A 14,152-nucleotide genomic window follows, 5' to 3' on the forward strand; every position below is an offset into this window, starting at 1 on the left:
ACACCCTATACTTCCATCGACTCGCTGTAGAAGCCTACTCAGTGTTGAAAAACGATCTCTTCTCTCAAGACCCTCAGACTTTAAATAAATGTATACGACTGCGAGTAAGTTGTGTCTCGAGTTTGTTTTCGACTACATTTTCTCTGAACAACACTATGTACTGGTTTACGTACTGTAAACTCCCGGGTGTTGCTTTACATACGGAATGTGTGAGTGGTTGCCTGGTGTTGTGTCCACAATGGAAATATCACACCTATAAATAAATTACAAAACGATCCTGCCACTTACAATAATTACCAGAGGAATACAGCAAATAAGGCATCTAATCATGATGAATTCGGTTCTGGCTTAACTAGGAGATCGATAATGTTAAATAGAGCCCACCTGACTAGCCGTGCGGTCTAACGCGCTGCTTCCCGAGCGGGAAGGCGTGCCGAACTCCGCCACGAATCCGCCCAGCGGATTAGTGTCGAGGTCTGGTGCGCCGACCAGCCTGTGGATGGTTTTTCCATCTGCCTCGTCGAATGCGGGCTGGGTCCCCTTATTCCGCCTCAGCTACACTGTGCCGGCGATTGCTGCGCAAACACCGTCTTCATATACGCGTACACCATAATTACTCTACCACGCAAACATTTGGGGTTACACTCTTCTGGTATGAGACTTTCCCCGGGATGTCCATTGGTGGCCGAACGGCACAATAACCTTAGGTTCAGTGTGGGGCGGCGGTGGGGTGGGTGGACTGCAGTCATCTGTTGTGGGGTTGTGAACAACTGACGGCTACAGTGGGACGAAACCTCTCTGTCGTTCTAGGTCCACAACTTAATACATATATGCATACATGTTAGACACATGTCCTACTAGAATAAATACAAACAGATAGCATAAAATTATTTATTTTGGAACAATAGAAAAATGCAGAAATGTATGAAGTTAATACAGAATGTTAAAACATACCCTTAATCTAGTTCTGAGATTGGGAGAACATCTGTGAATTTCTTAGAAATCGCGCCCCCGTTTATTAGGCGTGCACACTAAGTTGGCTGATACAGATTGGCCCCGCGAAACAGAAGATATCCACTCTGAACGGCACTGGCAGTAAATAGCTCAGAGAACAAACAGATGGAGCTCAACAGATTTAATGTGATCGTTTCCCTATTTGCCGAGCCATCGTGCGTATATCACCTATTACAGCGCTGGAAGAAGTTGTACTGCATCATCGCTGTGCCCGGTGCCATTGGTCGCTGTATGGACGGTGTGTAATGCGTACCTACAAATTCTACCTATACTGTGGACGTAATATGCTACCTGTAAACTCCTAAAGCTGAAACCAATTCGACACGGAATAGAACAAGAGTCAAGAGTTCTGTTTGCTCATAAGCAAGGAAGAGAATTTGAACTCAAGTATTATTTAATGAAGAAGCACTTCTGTATGCCTCAGACTCCACAGAGAAGCAAAGAGTCGCCACTCTACTTACAGGAAACGACTTAACTCGCTCTTAGAGGCGAAACACACACTTCGCAAATTCTACAAGCGAGACTCTTTACTGACGCTTAAGTCACCGAAGTCTCTTAGTTGCTCCCCCTGTGATGTGTCCTGTTTTGACACGCCATTTGGCTTCCACCGACCCTGGCTGCTACTGCGTATGCGCTCGCTACAACGAACCCACGCACTTGTTACAAAAGTTGTGCCTCCTTTACATGGATAATGTAGCTGTCAGCCAGTCGCCTGCAGTTCATACTCCATATGGAAGACTGTTGTAGAGTATTCTACAACTCTACCTACGACATAATGAAATTCACGTCTCTGCTTTTTGGCGGGAAATGTGGCTCACTGTCTCCCGTGAGAAGATCTGCAAAAGAACAACTCGCGTCTGCTATTCGTGATCCCCGTACACTCCTGCATACTAAAAGTATCTACATCTACATATACATGATTACTCTGCAATTCACATTTAAGTGCTTGGCAGAGGGTTCATCGAACCACAATCATACTATATCTCTACCATTCCACTCCCGAACAGCGCGCGGGAAAAATGCAAACACCTAAACCTTTCTGTTCGAGCTCTGATTTCTCTTATTTTATTTTGATGATCATTCACACCTATGTAGGTTGGGCTCAACAAAATATTTTCGCATTCGGAAGAGAAAGTTGGTGACTGAAATTTCGTAAATAGATCTCGCCGCGACGAAAAACGTCTTTGCTTTAATGACTTCCATCCCAACTAGCGTATCATATCTACTACACTCTCTCCCCTATTACGTGATAATACAAAACGAGCTGCCCTTTTTTGCACCCTTTCGATGTCCTCCGTCAATCTCACCTGGTAAGGATCCCACACCGCGCAGCAATATTCTAACAGAGGACGAGCGAGTGTAGTGTAAGCTGTCTCTTTAGTGGACTTGTTGCATCTTCTAAGTGTCCTGCCAATGAAACGCAACCTTTGGCTCGCCTTCCCCACAATATTATCTTTACAGCTGAAGTTGTTCGTAATTTTTACACCCAGGCACTTAGTTTAATTGACAGCCTTGAGAATTGTACTATTTATCGAGTAATCGAATTCCAAAGGATTTCTTTTGGAACTCATGTGGATCACCTCACACTTTTCGTTATTTAGCGTCAACTGCCACCTGCCACACCATACAGCAATCTTTTCTAAATCGCTTTCCAACCGATACTGGTCTTTGGATGATCTCACTAGATGGTAAATTACAGCATCAACTGCGAGCAACCTAAGAGAACTGCTCAGATTGTCACCCAGGTCATTTATATAGGTCAGGAACAGCAGAGGTCCCAGGACGCTTCCCTGGGGAACACCTGATATCACTTCAATTTTACTCGATGATTTGCCGTCTATTACTACGAACTGCGACCTTCCTGACAGGAAATCACGAATCCAGTCGCACAACTGAGAGATACCCCATAGGCGCGCAGCTTGATTAGAAATCGCTTGTGAGGAAATGTGTCAAAAGCTTTCCGGAAATTTAGAAATACGGAATCAACTTGAGATTCCCTGTCGATAGCGGCCATTTCTTCGTGCGAATACAGAGCTAGTTGCGTTGCACAAGAACGATGTTTTCTGAAACCATACTGATTACGTATCAATAGACCATTCCCTAGGACGTGATTCATAATGTTTGAATACAGTATATGCTCCAAAACCCTACTGTAAACCGACGTCAATGATATAGGTCTGTAGTTCGATGGATTACTCCTACTACCCTTCTTAAACACTGGAGCGATCTGCGCAATTTTCCAATCTGTAGGTACAGATCTATCGGTGAGCAAGCGGTTGTATATGATTGCTAAGTAGGGAGCTATTGTATCAGCGTAATCTGAAAGGAACCTAATGGGTATACAATCTGGACCTGAAGACTTGCCCGTATCAAGCGATCTGAGATGCTTCGCAACCCCTAAGGTATCTACTTCTAAGAAACTCATGCTAGCAGATGTTCGTGTTTCAAATTTTGGAATATTCCATTCGTCTTCCCTGGTGAAGGAATTTCGGAAAACTGCGTTCAATAACTCCGCTTTAGCGGCACAGTCGTCGATAACAGTACCATCGGCACTGCGCAGCGAAGGCATTGACTGCGTCTTGCCGCTTGTGTACTTTACATAAGACCAGAATTTCTTCTCTTTTAAGATGGTATCGCTCTCCACCCCCAGCTTCCAACATCCGGCTGCTTTCGGTGATGTTGTTAACGGCAGGGGTGCGTCTTGCGTCCACTCACTATCCTCGCCGGAGGGGAGAATGCTAGCATGCCCTTCACTCTGATCTCTTGAGAGCAGTAAGTAATACCTCCCAGTCGAACATGACACAGCTTCTTTACTAATCTCCCTTCTGACAATCGCTGCTTTCACACGAACGTGTAACAGTCACTGCTCCTTGCTATCAGCGTCCAACTCAGATTCATTCCCAGACATGCTACATTACAGAAAACGTTAGTACGCGGTGCTTCTACCGAATATCAACCAATTAATTATCCTTTGCCCCATCGTAAATCGCAATCTCGTATCGAATAAGATATGCAAAGGAACTGCTATAATATTTCATATATGGAGGCAAAATATTGTCACATACAGCACAAAATGTTGGTTGGGAGGTAGTTGAGTAATGGGACTCAAGATGTAATGGAACAGTGGCTCAATGACTATCAAGAGCTGTTCTTGCAGCGACGACAGCCTCATCACAGTGCTCTTATACCTTGGTGCATCTATCTGTTTTTATCTGCAGCATACAGATTTCGCGAGACATTTGAGATCATTCCATCTCGAAGAAGTTAAGTTAACTATGATACGTGGCAACTCTGAGTCCAATAATTGGCCATTGCCTGAGATCTGGAAATAACTAACTCGTCCCGAACAGACCATGAAGGCCCAACGGTACAGACCGGCCGCCGTGTCATCCTCAGACCACAGGCGTCATTGGATGCGGATGTGGAGGGGCATGTGGTCAGCACACCGCTCTCCCAGCCGTATGTTAGATTCCGAGACCGGAGCCACCACTTCTCATCAAGTAGCTCCTCAGTTTGCCTCACAAGGGCTGAGTGCACCCCGCTTGCCAACAGCGCTCGGCAGACCAGATGGTCACCCATCGAAGTGCTAGCTTTGCCCAACAGCGCTTAACTTCGGTGATCTGACGGGAACCAGTGTTACCACTGCGGGAAGGCCGTTGGCAATCTGGAAATAAGTCAAACTAATATTCTATATGAGCAACATATGCAGCCTCATCTTCAGGAGGTACAGGTATTACAGCCAGAGATACCCTACGTCGAACTGAACTTGTGAAACACCTGGTGCAACAATGTTTTGAAGAAAGCCGTGTCTTCTTCTTCCTTGCGTTTTCCCGTTTCTCTGTGGGATCGGCAGTGGTGTACAAACTGAAACAATGTTAGTGTTAGTGATAGTTGGCGGCTGGATGCCACCACTTTCCCCCCGACCCCCACCCCCACCCCCTCCAGACATGGATTCTTTGTACCCCAGGTGTCTGCTTCTAGGCTGAATTCAATGTTCAAGTGTGAGAACGTTTTATAAATATTTATGCACGGTTTATCTGAGGTACCAGCTCGATATTGACATAGCTGGATGTAGGAAACTGCATAAAACCACATCTATGCGGCCAGACTCAACAGTCCGTGTCGTTAATCCGCGATCCGATCCTACCGAGGACAGTCTCGCCTCCTGGAATCCCGGAAGCGATTTTCTAACGCTGCCGTGTCTTCGGCAGTGGGAAGCGCGTCGGCTGTAAGAATTTCTTTATTTACAGTTGCTGAACTTATGCTACAAGGAGTTTACAGTAAACCAGATCGTATGCAATAGCATTACATAAGCCCCAAAATGTCTTTTGTACCATCAACACCCAATCCCTCCCTCCCCCCCCCCCAACCACCACTATCCTTGTTAAAGTCCAGGGGATTACCAACTGAACCAGATAATAATAATAATTTCGTGTGACGAGGGCCTCCCGCAGGGTAGACCGCTCGCCTGGTACAATTCTTTCGACTTGACACCACTTCGGCGACTTGCACGTCGATGGGGATGAAATGACGATGATTAGGACAACACAACATCGAGTCCCTGAGCGGAGAAAATCTCCGACCCAGCCGGGAATCGAACCCGGGCCCTTAGGATTGACAATCTGTCGCGCTGATCACTTTTTTTGCGGGCAAGGGCTCTACCAACTTTTTTGTTTTTTGTAATTTTTGTTTTATTTTTTTTAAATTGTAAGTTATTTTCTCTGCCAACCTTTTTTTTTATATATGGAAAAAGGCGTCTTTCAGTTACGACAAACAAAATTAGAATGTACGTCCGTAGCAACAACAGAATAAGAGTTCCTTCTAAACCATGAAATAGAATTTTAAACTAATAGTGTGAGGATAGATAATAAAGAAAGAAAAATGTAACCAAATCCCGCACGCCATTCCATGCGCATGGCCCATGTGCGTACAGATTCCATGTTCCAAATTGGTACAACATTCCGGAGTGTGTGGAGCCCCATGAAGGCGGTCATCCTCTGCCCGGTACTCCCCAACTGTGCGGGAGGTTATCAAAGACACTGCGCAAATAGTTCGCAAATAGCTGTCGGTATCGGGGTGTACACTCAAGTGTGCTATGACTGTCCTGGAGAAATTGCCAGTAATCAGGCATCATCTTCTCATTATCCCGAAAGAGGTAGTATATGGACATGCCTTTAAACCATGTGAGAGCGTGAGTCTTCGCAGGTGGGAAATAAGTGGACAAAGGAGGAGTCATTGCTCAATTGTGCGAGGCGCGATACGTAGGTAGCAGGCGAGGATCTTCTCCACTAGCAGCCATGCCTCTAACGCCGATCCACATGTTAAACGGTGTTCGTCAGTATCCACGAGGTGGCAACGTGGGCAAAGGGGGGAATCCGTCATCCCAATAGCGTGCAGCCTTTGTCGTGTTACTACAACCTTCCCGTTCACCACCTGGTACCACGCGGCTCGTACCCTTGTGGGGAGGAACGGCTTCTGGACCGCTCTCCACACTGCAGGCCATAGGGTCGTAGGGCTCTTCCTCTCAATCACATTGCGAGGGGTGGACCTTAGCAGCAGTCTGTAAACGTCTCTCGCCTTAGGAGTGCGAGTGTTGGGAAGGTCTGGGTGCACGCAACTATAGTCAAGAATAAATGCCGAGAGGTGCGAGAGTGAAGGTGTAATGTTGCGCAACCGTGACAGGTGGCAGAAGAGACGCTGGCAGCAATTCCTCTAACAGGCGTCCCGTAAGGGAAGCATCTTTGTGGGTCCGCAATTTCATCATTGTGCACAAGTACAACGCTGTAGCTTTCGCTCGTACATTTATTAAGTCCCAGTCCGCCATCACACGGAGAGAGGGTGGGTGTACCGTAGCGGACATTGAATAAGTGTCCGGCGGTAAGGTAATATCCAAACGCTGCTTGCAGTCTGTGTGCCATCGCTGTCGATATCGGTAGGACCTGGGCCATGTGGATCATCTTTGTCGCCACGTGAAGGTTGAGGTATTCCACACGCTGTAGGAGGTCAATCCGTCGAAGTAAGTTCCGGCAAAGTTCTGTGCGTATTGCCTGTAGTAATCGTGCATAGTTCATGGGAGCCGTGCGGCGCATATCCTGTGTAAATGTTATGCCCAAGAACCGGATCTTGTTAACTAGTGGGAGTTGGGCTAAAGCGTCCTCATGTAGACCTCTCCCAATGGGCATCGCTGCCGACTTGGCCACATTCATGAGGCTGCCCGCTGCCAATCCATAGCGATTGATCTATTGTATCACCGAGCGTACCTCGTCACCAGATCGGACAAGTAATAGAAGGTCATCAGCATATATCCTGCAGTGAAAGGTGTGATCCCTCAATGACATGCCCGAGAGCCTGTTTTTAAACCCTCCGACAAGTGGTTCGAGTGCGATCGCGTAAAGGATCATGGAGAGTGGGCATCCTTGGCGGACTGACCGTCGGATCGGAAAGGGACCCGAAATTCGTCCATTCACCAGTACATGGGATGCAGCTCCACGGAAAAGGCGCTGAAAGATGTCGAGGAAGTCAGGCGGGAAGCCCATGCAGGCCATAACGGACAGAAGGAACTTGTGGTGAACTCTGTCGAAGGCGTGGTCGAAATCAATGGAGATCAGAGCAGCTCGAAGGCGACAGGATGTGGCGATGGCTATTAAATCCCTGCATTCGCTGGTTGCCGTTGCATGTTGGTCACTCCGCCCTGCGTCGTTTGCTCCATTGAGAGGAGTAGGGGCAGAACCTTCTGTATGCGGCTGGCGTGTAGTCGGGCGAAGATTTTATGGTCCGAGTTGAGCATTGTAATTGGCCTGTAGTCCTCGATGGTCTGACCTCTGGAAGTATTGTGTATCGGTATAAGGAGACCTTCCACGAATGCAGGTGGCACGTGGGAACCGGGGGTCATCAGTTCTTGGTACATGATGATCCATCGGGGCATCATTAGATCGCGGAAAGTCCGATAAAACTCGAGCGGCAGTCCGTCTGGCCCAGGAGATTTGTTGAGTGCTCCCTTGTGAAACACGTCCTCAATGTCGTCCCGTGTAATTCTGTAAGGTGTCAGGCAAATCCAACACCTTCCATGAAAACCCTGACATGATAAGCAAATCCAGTAGTATGTCACATAGCTCCGAATAAATCGTGACATTAAATTAACCAAAGTAATACGAGTAACGAGTGAGCAAATGGAATACCACAGACTAACACAAGAATGCTTAAATGCATGTTGTACCTTCCCACTGTGAGACCGACGCAGTTCCGAGGGGAGCAACGAGAAGAGAAGCCGAGAGCAGAACCGTGTTAAGCTAGAAGGCCCTATGATAAGGGACGGACTGGACACCCACGTCGCCAGCCTACCTCTAAAACTACCACCCGCACGTTTTAGCGTGAGACTTTTTCGTGTCTCTGTTACGTCAAGGACCACCCCCCCCCCCCCCCCCCCCCCAAGCCCATGTTAAAAGCTAGAGCCCTCCAGAAAAACAGTATAGATCTTGCGATAACACAAAAAGGGCCACTACCACCCGCAAGTTTTAGCGTGAGCCTTTTCGCGTGTCTGTTAAATTAGGTTCACCCGCCAGCTCATGTTAAAAGATAGAGCCCTCCAGAAGAACAGTATAGATCTTACGATAACGCTAAAAGGACCACACCAGCTGCAGGTTTTAGCGTGATACTTTTTCGCGTCTCTGCTACGTTGCAAACTTTAAAAACATTGCCCCACCACGGAAAGTTTAACGTTTCTCATTGGATTGACAGAATTTTTGTAGGCGGAGCTTAAGGTTAACATTGAGACTCTGATTGGTCAGATGAAAACACAGCCAGATAGTTTTTTAAAACTAACTTCGGTAAATTGTAGTAAGGAGAAGTTAGGAGAGAGTTGCTTCCGAGATAGCGAGGTGAGCGGAGCTGTGCTGAGCCGGCCGCTGCCCTGACGCTGCCTAAACACCGACAAGGTAATGAACGCACGCGATGCCGCATTTTTGAGCGCATAAGGCTTCACTCAGAACTGCAGAAGTCTCATCTGTTACACCCCCTTTTTTTGCGTAATACTAGTGTCGATCGTTAATTAAAACTCATGGTGTTCACATTTGCCACTTGAAGAACAGATTTGAAATGCCATGATTTTTCTTTTATATAGTTATTGAGAAGCCACATCAGCCACTGTAATTTACGACAAGTTAGATAAGTAATTAAAGATAATTGAGGGTCACTGTAGACCATTTTGATAGTTTTCTCTTTTGTGAAACTTAAATTAAACCTAGATTATAGATGTGATATGGCATAAGTCATCCTTAGATCCATTGTAGAACTTGTAAACCCATTCAGGGAATATTCGTTCACATTTTTGTTGAACGCAGTTGGTTTTTACCATCCTGTATTAAAACATTTCCTTTTATCAATAGTGCAATTTATAAACGATGTTTTGTGAGTAGAATAAAACTTCCAATGGTGAATTTAACTGCTTTTTCGACGCTATTTTAACAGCTAACTAAAAATAGGAAAGCCTTGAACCCTTCCCACTATATTTAGTTAGTATTAAGATTCTTTTACAGGGAGTGCAGTCGAGCTGACGCTGAGATCATTTAGTATTTGGTTATATCATCGCTAGTCTCACTGAACTCTTCTGAATTCTACATGTCATGTGTGGTCTGGCGTCTCCTTACCAGCAACAGGTCCCAGGTTCAAACTAGTTAATTCCCTAAAAAACACGCTCAGAGCGTCGTTGCGCGAAAGTGGTAGGGAGACACGATATAGAACAAACAGACACCACCATGAATGTTTAGAATTCCGCCTAACAGCGTCGCCGCTGCTGCATTGTCGAGGGTGTGCGACACGTGCTGCTGTATGTGGTAATCGTCCGCTTCCTCTGCCTCTGTATTCACCTCGTCGTAAAACCGGCGATAGTGATCTGCAAAGCCTTCTGTAACCGCCGCCTGAGTCATTACGACCCTACCACCTGGCAGTACGAGGTCCGTGATCAGCTGCTGTCGGCGTCGGCGGCTGTCGAGCACGATGTGATGCATAGACGGGTTTTCTCCTCCCGCTCGGTCTTGACGTCGCAATCGCACTACGACCCCCTCCAAACGTTTCCTCGTAAGAGACAGTAGTTTACCTTTAATTCGGCGGCTTTCCATTTGTCGGTTTGGAGATGGTGGTTGGCTGTCGAGTTCGCGAAGCATCGTGTAATAAAAAGTCCGATGTGTGACGATGCCAAGCTGCGATATCTTTTCCGAATTGTGTTACCACACGCCGAAACGCTGGTTTTGCATAGCCCACCCACCATGCTAGAGGCGATGGGTATCAGGGAAGACGACGTTCGCAATCCAGCCACGTGTTGACGATAATCTGACGGCATTCCGGGGCTTGAAGATGTGCCACATTCAGCTTCCAGAGTTCTCGGCTGCGCCATATCCGCTGCTGTTGTTGAGTGAGTGTGCATATGAAAGCGCTATGATCGGAGAACGCAAGCGGCCAACGTTCGACGTCCAATACTCCCGGCGCAAGAGCTCGTGAGACATAAATGCGGTCTAGGCGACTGGCTGAGTGACTAGTAAGGTATGTCGGGCCGGGACGGTCACCGTGCACTGTCTCCCACGTGTCGGTGAGAAGCAGATCTCGAACCAGGAGCCGAAGTTCTTGACAAGTCGAGAAGTGTGGGACTTGGTCTTTGGGGTGGAGCACACAGTTAAAGTCGCCGCAGAAGATATATTGATCGAAGTGGCTGATAAAGAGGGGGGCGATACCCTCCGAGTCGAACAGTGATCGTTCGCAGCGTTGGTCAGTTCCTGATGGAGCGTAAATGTTAATTATGCGCGTGCCCAGTGCTGTGATCGCCACCCCTCTTCCTGACGGAAGGTAAGTCACTTCTTCGATGGCAATTCCGTCGCGCACTAGTATTGCCGTACCGCTGCCATTCGGTCCACCGGTGACACATTTGTCACATAATAGTAGAAATCGGGGAGGGCCGCTATATACACTTCTTGCAACACGGCAATGTCAACATCCGAAGAACGAAGCATCTCACGCAGCAACTGGATCTTCACTGCCGTTCGTATCGTGTTGAGGTTAAGCGTGGCGATACGATAAGCTTGTTGCCGAACCGCAGGTGTTAAGTTATCCATTAAGATTGGAATTACCTATGACGCTTCTGACTGTATTGACACCTCCGCATCCCCCAAACCTCACCTGCAGTCCATTCTAGAGAGCCGGCGCCAATGGCGTGGGCCTCGTTGGCGTGATTTGCATGGTTCCGTCGTCGTCGTGGTCATCTGCCCACGTCGCTGAACTCAAAGCAAGACCGGCTTCCCTAGCTTCCTCAGGACACGGCATGGGTGCTTGCACTCCAGAAGGTCAGAAGGTGGTGGGCAGTATCTGTCCTGCATATCGGCATCCGATTTTGCCACTGTAGATATATGTGGTTTATCCTCAGTTCCCTTCGTTGGTGCCACACTGCAGCAAATGGCGGCTGCCTCTGTGGTAGCGTCGTCATTGAAGGTGGAGTCGTCGTCCTGTGGAGGCTGTGTCCCATCCCGTTCAAAAGTTGCTCTACGCCTCCGCTTCCGTCGCTTCGGAGAGCGTTGCTTCCTGGTGTGTCCTTCTGTGTCAGACGATGGCAAAGATTCACGATGTTCCGGCACAAAGGCAGCCGTAGGCACAATAAGCGAGTCTACGGCCATGCTATCGTCATGTATGTTGTTATCCGTCGACGGGGGCGGCGGCATCGGAGTTGAATCCGTAGCTTGTGGAACGGGTGTGTCATCATCGCCCTGTACTGGAGGATGGAGCAGCGACCCAACAGTGGATGTCGGCTGTCGTGGTGAAGTGGTAGCTGTCGTGAGGGCTGCTGCATAGGTCACGGGAAGCAGCGTCGGCTGCGATGGCGGGTCCGCATCAGCCGGCGGCAGTTGAGTGATTCGACGTTGGAGACATTCTGAACTGAGGTGCCCCGCCTTCCCACAACCAGAGCTAGTCTTCGGTCGCCCATCGTAGATGACGATGGCACGGCAGCCACCGATATTCAGATATGAAGGTACATGTCTTTTAAGTTCTATTCTGACCTGGCGGACTCCGTTCAGGACAGGATAAGTCTGGAATTTCGTCCATTTTTCCGCAATATGATCATGGACCGTACCGTAGGGGCGCAGCGCTGTCACGACGTCCTCCACCGGTAGTTCGAAAGGAAGTTCGAAAAGTCTGATCGTGTGAAGTCCCATGCCAGAATAATCGACGTGCACAGTCCCCACATTGCCATCAGCATGGCAGAAACGGAGGCCCTGTTTCGTGCCCCGAAGGATCCGTTCACATGTTGCGTCGTTGATGATCTTGACATATGCGATACTACTCACAATGGACAAGTGAATTCCGAGAATGTCGGTCGCCGGGATTTTAACTTCTTCTCGTAGAAATCGTTCGACTTCGAAAGCTTTAGGCCGTGCAAATTCGTTGCGAAACGTAAATTTGAGCGTCGATTTTCTGTATTGGTGCGCCATAGTGATCTACACTCCTGGAAATTGAAATAAGAACACCGTGAATTCATTGTCCCAGGAAGGGGAAACTTTATTGACACATTCCTGGGGTCAGATACATCACATGATCACATTGACAGAACCGCAGGCACATAGACACAGGCAACAGAGCATGCACAATGTCGGCACTAGTACAGTGTATATCCACCTTTCGCAGCAATGCAGGCTGCTATTCTCCCATGGAGACGATCGTAGAGATGCTGGATGTAGTCCTGTGGAACGGCTTGCCATGCCATTTCCACCTGGCGCCTCACGTGGACCAGCGTTCGTGCTGGACGTGCAGACCGCGTGAGACGACGCTTCATCCAATCCCAAACATGCTCAATGGGGGACAGATCCGGAGATCTTGATGGCCAGGGTAGTTGACTTACACCTTCTAGAGCACGTTGGGTGGCACGGGATACATGCGGACGTGCATTGTCCTGTTGGAACAGCAAGTTCCCTTGCCGGTCTAGGAATGGTAGAACGATGGGTTTGATGACGGTTTGGATGTACCGTGCACTATTCAGTGTCCCCTCGACGATCACCAGAGGTGTACGGCCAGTGTAGGAGATCGCTCCCCACACCATGATGCCGGGTGTTGGCCCTGTGTGCCTCGGTCGTCTGCAGTCCTGATTGTGGCGCTCACCTGCACGGCGCCAAACACGCATACGACCATCATTGGCACCAAGGCAGAAGCGACTCTCATCGCTGAAGACGACACGTCTCCATTCGTTCCTCCATTCACGCCTGTCGCGACACCACTGGAGGCGGGCTGCACGATGTTGGGGCGTGAGCGGAAGACGGCCTAACGGTGTGCGGGACCGTAGCCCAGCTTCATGGAGACGGTTGCGAATGGTCCTCGCCGATACCCCAGGAGCAACAGTGTCCCTAATTTGCTGGGAAGTGGGTGTGCGGTCCCCTATGGCACTGCCTAAGATCCTACGGTCTTGGCGTGCATCCGTGCGTCGCTGCGGTCCGGTCCCAGGTCGACGGGCACGTGCACCTTCCGCCGACCACTGGCGACAACATCGATGTACTGTGGAGAGCTCACTCCCCACGTGTTGAGCAATTCGGCGGTACGTCCACCGGGCCTCCCGCATGCCCACTATACGCCCTCGCTCAAAGTCCGTCAACTGCACATACGGTTCACGTCCACGCTGTCGCGGCATGCTACCAGTGTTAAAGACTGCGATGGAGCTCCGTATGCCACGGCAAACTGGCTGACACTGACGGCGGCGATGCACAAATGCTGCGCAGCTAGCGCCATTCGACGGCCAACACCGCGGTTCCTGGTGTGTCCGCTGTGCCGTGCGTGTGATCATTGCTTGTACAGCCCTCTCGCAGTGTCCGGAGCAAGTATGGTGGGTCTGACACACCGGTGTCAATGTGTTCTTTTTTCCATTTCCAGGAGTGTATATGCTGAGTACGGCACGCGCGAAACGGCCGAGTACGATGTAAACAACACGAGCGCTCGCTCCGCGGCAGGAACACAAACAGTGCGTCCTCACCGTAGCACAGCCAAAGGCCAACTTGCTATGATTAGGACAACACAACACCCAGTCCCTGAGCGGAGTAAATCTCCGACCCAGCCGGGAGTCGAACCCGGGCCCTTAGGATTGATAGTCTGTCGCGCTGACTACTCAGCTACC

At 49.0% G+C, this 14,152-nt stretch overlaps 1 protein-coding gene and 1 pseudogene across 1 annotated transcript in view; one reads left to right on the forward strand and one right to left on the reverse strand.

Annotated features, from left to right (window-relative positions):
* The window catches only part of LOC126324495 (muscle M-line assembly protein unc-89-like), a 105,595-nt gene that overhangs the window by 16,951 nt on the left and 74,492 nt on the right, over window positions 1-14,152 (forward strand). The window lies entirely within an intron of this gene.
* LOC126337205 (5S ribosomal RNA) lies at window positions 4,558-4,675 on the reverse strand (annotated as a pseudogene).

Source organism: Schistocerca gregaria, chromosome 2, assembly GCF_023897955.1.
Source record: "Schistocerca gregaria isolate iqSchGreg1 chromosome 2, iqSchGreg1.2, whole genome shotgun sequence".
In the NCBI taxonomy this organism is placed as follows: Eukaryota; Metazoa; Arthropoda; class Insecta; order Orthoptera; family Acrididae; genus Schistocerca; species Schistocerca gregaria.